A 9,470-nucleotide genomic window follows, 5' to 3' on the forward strand; every position below is an offset into this window, starting at 1 on the left:
TTTTTCCCACTTGATGGTCGCAATGGACCGATATAATTGATCTGCCAAGTGTGCCACAGTGTTTTCTTGTCCTGAATGTGCAGAAGAGGTGCCTTGCTTGGATGGTCTCTGCTAAGTCGTAGATGACATTGTGAACAGGCAATCACTACTTGCTCACATAACTTGACTGATACAGGCCATCCCCAGGCACCACCTTCTCGATATAAGTCAGCCCGACCAGCATGGCTTTGCTTGATGTGTAACCATTCAAGTCAGCATTCACATTCTTGCTCATTGTTTATGATGTCAATCTTTTGCAACCATGTAAGGCTCTCCACCTGTTGGTTGAACTGAGCAGCAATTGAACTTGAATGATCATGCCCTTTTAACCAACCAATATGTAACACTCTCTGTTTTCCTATTTCCAATAGTTGCTTCCAGCTATCAGTTTGCCAGACTGGGACTTTGTTCACCTGCCAGTCATTGCCTGCCCAATGGCCTATCCATTTGGTGGTTCCCTTAAAAACAGCATAGGAGTCAGTGTAGATATGGCTAGCACCTTGTTGGGTGGCTAGTAAAACTGCTTTAAGCTCTCCTTTTTGGACACTATCCTCTCCAATCTCGATTAATTTTTCCCCTGTTGCTACCTTTAATGCCACAGATTTATATCAGGTTGGTGCAAAAGTAATTGCAGTTTCAGACTGAATTTTAAGTCATTACAACTAGGCTCAAACACGTGTTTATTAATCAAAGTAGGAACCATTACAATCAACAAATTTTTGCCAATGAGAAATAAACTTGTTTATTCCTGTAGTGTAAAAATCCATGCTTCAGGATTCGATCTCTTGGAAAGCATTTTTTGCATCCTGCTGCTTGTGGAAGTGTTTTCTCTGCAAAAAGTTATCAAACTGCTTGAAGAAGTGGTGGTTGGTTGGTGAGCGATCAGGTGAATGTGGTGGATGACGCAAAACTTCATAGCCCAATTCATTCCACTTTGGAAGCTTTGGTTGTGCGACGTGCGTTTGGGTGTTGTCATGGAGAAGAATTGGGTCCTTTCTGTTGACCAGTGCCGGCTGCAGGCATTGCAGTTGTCAGTGCCTCTTGATTTGCTGAGCATCCTTCTGAGATGGAATGGTTTTGTTGAGATTCAGAAAGCTGTAGTGGATCAGGCCAGCAGTAGACCACCAAACAGTGACCATGACCTTTTTTTGGTGCAAGTTTGGCTTTGGGAAGAGCTTCGGAGGTTCTTCTCGATCCAACCACTGAGCTGGTCATCACCGGTTGTCGTATACAATCCACTTTTTGTCACACATCATGATACAATTGAGAAATGGTTCGTTGTTGTTGCATAGAATAAGAGAGCATGACACTTCAAAAGGACAATTTTTTTGATTTTCGGTCAGCTCATGAGGCACCCACTTATCAAGCTTTTTCACCTTTCCAATTTGCTTCAAATGCCGAATGACCATAGAATGGTTGATGTTGAGTTCTTCGGCAACTTCTCGTGTAGTTGTAAGAGGATCAGCTTCGATGATTGCTCTCAATTGGTCATTCTCAACTTCTGATGGCCGTCCACTATGCTCCTCATCTTCAAGGCTCTCGTCTCCTTTGTGAAACTTCTTGAATCACTACTGCATTGTACGTTCATTAGCAGTTTCTGGTACAAATGTGTTTTTGATGGTGCGAGTTGTCTCTGCTGCTTTACAACCCATTTTGAACTCAAATAAGAAAATCACTCAAATTTGCTTTTTGTCTAACATCATTTCCATAGTTCAAAATAAATATAAACAGCAAGTAATAAGTCAGTAGTAACTCAAGAAAAGCACATTAAAATGATGTATAACATAACCACATTTATTTAAGAATGTATTCCCATATCAAATAGCAACTTTCAACAATACAAAAACTGCAATTCCTTTTGCACCAACCTAATATTTCCACTTACTTTTCTCCCTATGAGATGAAGCATTGGTGAATCACACTTTTGTGAGCCACTCCTTCAGAGGTGGCCCTTCTTGAATTGGAAAGGGTTTTCTTGGTGTAGGCTGGAACAACAGAGTAGTATCCATGTCTTTTTGCAGTTTAAATACTTTAATATTACCCTTGGTGATTGGTGTAATTTTATTAGTGCTTTCCAGATATGCATACCACTTGCAAACCGTGGGTTTCTGAGCAATGCCAGCAGATGGCGCCGTACCCTTACGAATTATGTTCAGGAGGTGGAAGGTTCCTCTGATAATGATATGCTGTTTTCTTCAGATTTGTTCTGCTTGTTATAAGGCACTTAGCAGAGATAATAAACCTTTATCAAGATCTGAATGTCTTGTTTTGGTATCATTGAAAGAGTGGGAGCTGAATTTTAACAGTCTTTTTGGTCCCTCCTGCCACAGGTTGCAATGAGAACCATGTTCACTGAACCCACATTCTACACAGATAGGGTATATCGGATGTATAGGTTTGAGTTGCTGGAACAGTCTCAGTTTCCTTATTAACAGTTCCAATGCGTCTGTGTCACTTGGTCCAGTCCCATGACTTTCCCTTTTTAAGGAGATTATATAAAGGATGAGCAATAGTAGAGAAGCCAGGAATATGCTTGCGCCAATAGCTGAAGGCTCCCAAAACTTGTTGCAACTACTTTACATTGGATGAGTTTTGGCCCTGCTCTATTGTTTTCAGGGTGTCTGAGGGAACAGATACAGCTCCTTTAATCAGCTTCCTTTAATCCAGCAGACTCACAGAAACATAATCTCTTGGGCAGGCCCCTGACAGTTTGATTCTGGAACTTCCATTCCCAGTTCCGTTAAGGTTTTTTGAATGCTGTGGATGTCACCTTTTATACTTTCCTGATTCTCTTCCCCTCTCAGGATATGACCAATATAATGATATACTGTGTAGTTGGGTGAAGTAGGAATTTTTGCTAAGACTTTAGCCAAAGCATTACAGGCTATACTTGGATTGTATTTATATCCTTGCAGAAACCAATTAAAGTATACTGACTTCCCCAGTCCCCTTCATTTCTCAAGTTCAGCAACAAACACAGGGTTTTGATTTTGATTACCTGTCCTCTTAGCAAGAGAGCACTATCTCTTCCAGTGCCTCTCTTGTTTGCAAAGCGCACACTGATTTTCTCCTAGCTGAGGTACTATGCCTAATCCCTGGCCTCTTCCTCTCATTCCTCCTCGAAACATCCCTCGCCCCTGACCTGTCCCTTGGTTCAAATTCCCTCCAAAGTCGCAATTAACCGAGCCTCCCATTTCTCTTTCTACTGACCCCTATTCTGATACAGAACTCAAGCAACATCTAACATTTTTGGTAGACTTCTCACATCATCCCCTTCTAGCTTCTGTAATTTACGCCTTATGTTATCATCTGACTGCCCCATAAACAAAGTTGCTAGCTGTAATTTCCCTTCCTCTGATTCTCTATCCAAGGTTGTGTATTTCCTTGCTGCCTGCATTTTTCTCTATTCCTTTAGCAGCAGAGTGAAGGTTGCAGTTTGCTTTCACCTGGAGGGGTATCCAATACACGTGGAATCACTTGCCACAGGGGTGGAAGCACAGACCTACCATCTGCCATGGACTGATTCAAACCATGTTGGAACAAGGTAAAGCTCCAGAACACTTGCAATATATGATGACATCATTGTATGGGGCGACACAGTGAAAGAAGTCTTCAAGAAAGGTGAGAGAATAATTCAGATTCTTTTGATTGCTGGTTTTGCTATAAAACAAAGCAAGGACAAGGGACCTGCAAGAAATAGCAAGATGGGTGTTGTCAGATCCCAATGGATGTGATCAACAAAATTGCAGCTATGTCTCCACCTACTAATAAAAAGGAGACACAGACTTTCTTGGGTGTTGTAGGTTTTTGGAGAATGCATATTCCTGACTACAACTAGATTGTGAGCCCTCTCTATTGAGTGACTTGTAAAAAGAACCATTTTGAGTGGGACCCTGAACAATGACAAGCCTTTGAACAAATTAAGAGTGAGATAACTCATGCGGTGGCCCTTGGACCAGTTCTGACTGGACTAGATTTTAAAAATGTGCTCTACACTGCAGCCGGAGGTAATGGTCCTACATGGAGCCTCTGACAGAAAGCATCAGGAGAAACTCAAGGTCGACCCTTAGGTTTTTGGGATCGAGGATACAAAGGATCTGAGGCCAACTATACTCCAACTGAAAAAGAGATAGTAGCAGCATATGAAGGAGTCCGAGCTGCTTCAGAAGTGATTGGTACTGAAGCACAGCTTCTCCTGGCACCTCGATTGCCGGTGCTGAGCAAAGGGGAGGGTTCCTTGTACGTATCATGCAACTGGTGTTACGTGGAATAAGTGGATTGCATTGATCACGCAACGAGCTTGAATAGGAAGTCCCAATCGCCCAGGGATCTTAGAAGTGATTACAGACTGGCCAGAAAGCAAAGACTTTGGGATGTCTCCAAATGAGGAGGAAATAACACGTGTTGAAGAAGCACCACCGTATAATAAAATTTCAGAGACTGAAAAGCAGTATGCACTGTTCACAGATGGATCCTGCTGTCTTGTGGGAAAACATCAAAGGTGAAATGCTGCTGTGTGGTGTCCCACACGACAAGTCACAGAAGCCACTGAAGGACAAGGTGAATCGAGTCAATTTGCAGAAGTGAAAGCCATCCAGCTGGCTTTGGACATTGCTGAAGAAGAAAAGTGACCAGTACTTTATCTCTATACTGATTCATGGATGGTAACAAATGCCTTGTGGGGGTGGTTACAGCAATGGAAGAAAAGCAACTGGCAACGCAGAGGTAAACCCATTTGGGCTGCCACACTGTGGCAAGACATTGCTGCTCAGCTAGAGAGCCTGCCTGTAAAAGTTCATCATGTAGATGCTCATGTGCCTAAAAGTCGAGCCACTGAGGAACAACCAACAAGCGGATCAAGCTGCTAAGATTAAAGTAGCTGAGCTGGACTTGGACTGGCAACATAAAGGTGAACTTTTCCTAGCTTGATGGGCCCATGATGCTTCAGGGCATCAAGGCAGAGATGCAACATATAAATGGGCTCACGATCAAGGGGTAGACTTAACTATGGACGCTATTTCACAGGTTATTCATGAATGTGAAACTTGCACCGAAATCAAACAAGCTAAATGGTTAAAGCCTGTATGGTATGGGGGGCGATGTTTAAAGAATAAGTATGGAGAGACTTGGAAAATTGATTATATTATACTTCCACAAACACATCAAGGTAAGCACTATGTACTTACAATGGTGGAAGCAACCACTGGATGTTTGAAAACATATGCCATACCCCATGATACAGCCTGGAATACTATCTTGGGCCTTGAAAAGCAAGTCCTTTGGCGACACAGTACGCCAGAAAGAATTGAATCAGACAATGGTGTTCATTTCAAAAACAGTATTATAGACAATTGGGCCAAGGAACATGGTATTGAATGGGTGTATCATATTCCATATCATGCACCAGCCTCTGGGAAAATTGAAAGGTACAATGGTTTGTTAAAAACTACACTAAAGGCACTTGGTGGTGGAACCTTTAAAAACTGGGATTCATATTTAGCAAAAGCCACTTGGTTGGTCAACACTAGGCGATCAACCAATCGAGCCGGGCCTGCCCAATCAGAAATTCTCTGTACTGTAGAAGGAGATAAAGTCCCTGTAGTACACATGAAAAATATGTTAGTAAAACCAGTCTGGGTTACTCCTGCCTGAGGCAAAGGCAAGCCCATTCATGGGACTGTTTTTGCCCAGGGACCTGGCAGCACCTGGTGGGTGATGCTTAAGGATGGAGAAGTTCGGTGTGTACCTCAAAGGGATTTGTTTTTTGGTGAAAATATTCAATACAGAACTGCATGATGTGAATTGCCATACTAAAAGTCTTTAATGAGTGTCTTTCAGATCAAGACAGTGGTGATGAAACCAGAGCTAGCTTCTTCGAGTGGCCCCTGACAACTTCTTCGAAGTTGATGTCCTTAACCCATAAACAGTGGTCATGAGATGCACTAGATGTACTATTTTTCGTGCCCTGGGAGTCTGCTGTGATAAATGAACTTAATGAACTTTTCAAAGGATGGTCCATGGACTAAGAGAACAATGGATTAGATCTGTGTACATATGTGTGCGTATATATATATATGTATATGTATTAGTAATTAATTAGATTGTATTGATATGGTCTAAGTATGCTGTGAATGGTGTGTTATAAGGGGTAGAATGTCCTGGTTTTGTTAAAAAACAAGTTTCTCTTCTAGTAAATTTTCCTGTCAGCTGAAGTCTTCTTACTAACTGCACATTTCTGAAAGCTAGATACATGTTTTGGTAGACATAGCAATGGAATGCAAGGTCGCAGATACGGATGCACATCCCGCGAGACGGGCAATGAGGAGTAGTGAACTGAAACAGGTGACTGAAACTGACCAACTAAGTATTCTATCCCATTCACATGATGTATCATATAAAAGTGGGAGATCACGAGGATCTCGTCTCTTTTCCCTATTACTGACGTTAGGAGAGGACCTTGCGAGTTGTCCCTGTGAACTGAGGCCTAGTGACAGACTGAATCCGGTTCCGGTTGGCTGCAGAGTCCAGTCCAGTGCCAGTCCTACATCTGCCGGAGCAGTTGCCAGGATTTTTCAGAATTGGTTTTGTATATTTTGTATTATTTTCTCTATTTTATTAGTAGCATTAGTAAAACATTTTTAATTTTTCCAACTCTTCCTCTCTGTCCTTCTTTTGCCTTCCAGGTGCCTGTCTTTATTGGGAAGAGGGGAGAGGGGGGGCTAAAAGGGGAAAAGGGGGGTGAGGGGGTTAACAATACTTCTGCCATGGTTTATTGTCACCCTGCAATCAAACCTTTACACATATCTCGCTCAGTACTATCAAACAGCTCTCCTATAATCGCCTCTGTATCATTCCAATCAGGATCTTGAGTCCGAATCATAGTGCTGATTACCTTAGCTACTCTCTTTGGGTCGTCCCGATAATTCCCAGCAGCCACCTTCCATTTATGCACATCTCCAGTTGAAAATGGTACTTTTATCATTATCGGCCCTTCTAGCCCAGCTGCTTGTCTTAATAGAGCTATTAGAGTACTTATTCCTTGCTTCGTCCAAGTTCTCCCTGCTACCAGAGTTTCTTTCACCTTAGAGCCCCCCTCTCCAGCATTACTTTCTCCAGCATTATCCTCTCCTTCAGCGTCACCTGCTCCATCTTCCCTTTCCCTTTCCTTCGGTCTCCAAAGTGCCACAAGCATTTCAACATCTTCCTCCACCTCCCTTTTCCCCAGTTTCAAACATCTATGTCCAATATCACAGGAGGAGCAGCACCTTTCCATTTTCTTACTTTACACTGATCTTGCTTATCCTTTTCCAAAGCTAATATAAATGGCTCACTTGGGGCTAAATTGATTCCACACTCTTTGCCATTCAGGATGTCTTCTCAGAACAAGAAACATATCTGCATACATAACTTCATCCAATTTTCCTTCCCATCATAAAACCAACATTAATTGCAACAATGTATCATAATTCAATGTTCCGTTTTCCAGCCATTTATCTCCATCATCTAAATTATAGAAAGGCCACCACTGATTACAATATTTAATGAGATCTTCCTTCTTGGTATTACCCCCTGGCACATTCCTAAGATCTTTCCAGTGTTGTAAAACATATCCCAAAGCAGTTTTCTTAGGTTTTCCCTTAGGAACAGACATTCTCATCCCCATTTTGTTTTGAACATGGGTAAAGACCTGGGTATCACTTTACAACAATTAACCTATACACAATATACCAACTGAGAATTGCTGCAGCAAGCTTACAATAGCCCAACATAAGTGCACTTATTAATTTTCCTTTTAGGGACTTGAACCCTCCTACAATCCAGATTTCTTAGCCCAACCCTGCGTAGCTTTCACCATGAGTTACAGGCAGGCAACTCAACTAAAAGTACCAAAAGGAATGTTTTACTTACAGAATAAGATGACCTTTCGCTCGAGTGCCCTCCAGGATGGGGGTCGATGGTGCTCCCTGAGAATCCCTTGGTGCTGGCTGGAACCTCCAAGACTCCAGGAACTGTTTGAGTCAGGAGCTTTGTCCCACCTGTGTCACCCAAATGATACTGTAAAATCAGTAAATTAATAAACTCTTAAAACCACTTTTTTGGTTTTAAAAGTAGCATTCCTTTTATTAATATTCAGTGCCGGGACCACACTGGGGATTCTCCTCCATAAGTGCATCACCATTCTTATTTGGCTTATATTGACAGAAAAACTACATATGCATTATAATTCTTAGAAACCATTAACATGTCACATGCCTATTCTAAGAATTACATAAACATGAGACTACTTATTCTACGGTCTCTGCTGCCATCTAACGTCCTTTTTGTGGACATTGCATTCTCTCACAGTCCTTTTGGTGGTTATTTCTTCCTCTTCAGGGGGTTGTTTCTCATTTTCATCACATGCCCGCTAACTGAACTCTCCACTTTGGCAGCACACAAGCTTATCCGTTAAGCAACACTAAGCAACATTGTGTAGCCTTTGGTTAATTATTACTTTGGCATCCTGCTTCAGGTTCTATTTCTAAAGACCAGATCTTGTTTCAGAAGAATATGCTGTAAATCTATAACAATCCTAACAATAGGGTGTAATTACTAAGCACAAAGTTACCTCTGGTACAAGTTCTACTTAAATAAAGAACATTGTGGTTGGATAGTCTTAAAAAAATGCTACACTCCTATATTTTCCTAAGCTATATAGATCCTCTGATTTCTTAATGATTAGAAGTACAACTTAATAATCAGAAACACAGGTATCAGTATGCAGCCCTGGATGTGATCCTGGGTATTCACTACAAACATTTTAAGGCTATCAGGGAGGCCACGAATGAGAGGGGTTAGAAGTGTTGGGTCGATGGGGCCAACATCGGAGATTTCCTAAACTCATCTTCTTCATATAGAACTCGAATACATGCTAGTTTCTGAACAGGTGCTGCTAAATTGCTAGAACTGGCTGTATTTATTTCTAGCAGCTCGTCTCTCCCCTGGGGATCTACTCCCCTGGCCCAATATACCGCTCTTGCAGTTAAGGAGTAACTGTTATCTCCTGGTGAAGTAGTCAGAAATACTCCTAGACCCCAGTAGCCTTCCGCTTCGTCCTCACTTAGCATAATTCTATCTGTGCCTGTCAGAGAGACTCTCCAGACATATTCAACTTCAGATTCCTCCGGCCGTTGCGAATATTTTTCTTGCAGCTTCATTAACTCTGCTGGGGACCAGGGGATGATCTGTGTTGTAACACAAACCTCCTCCCCTTCTTCATTAATGGCAGTCTCAGTTTTAATTACAGGATGTAATGAGACTGGCTGCAAGGTCTCAGTTAAATGTTCCTCCTCACATTGAGGCAATAAATTATCGGCCCAACTGTCGCTCTTCTGCACAGTGTACTAATTTACGAATCTGCCTGAGTCAGAGGAAGGCATTTTTGAAGCAGT

This window comes from Patagioenas fasciata, chromosome W (genome assembly GCF_037038585.1).
Source record: "Patagioenas fasciata isolate bPatFas1 chromosome W, bPatFas1.hap1, whole genome shotgun sequence".
NCBI classification, from domain to species: Eukaryota; Metazoa; Chordata; class Aves; order Columbiformes; family Columbidae; genus Patagioenas; species Patagioenas fasciata.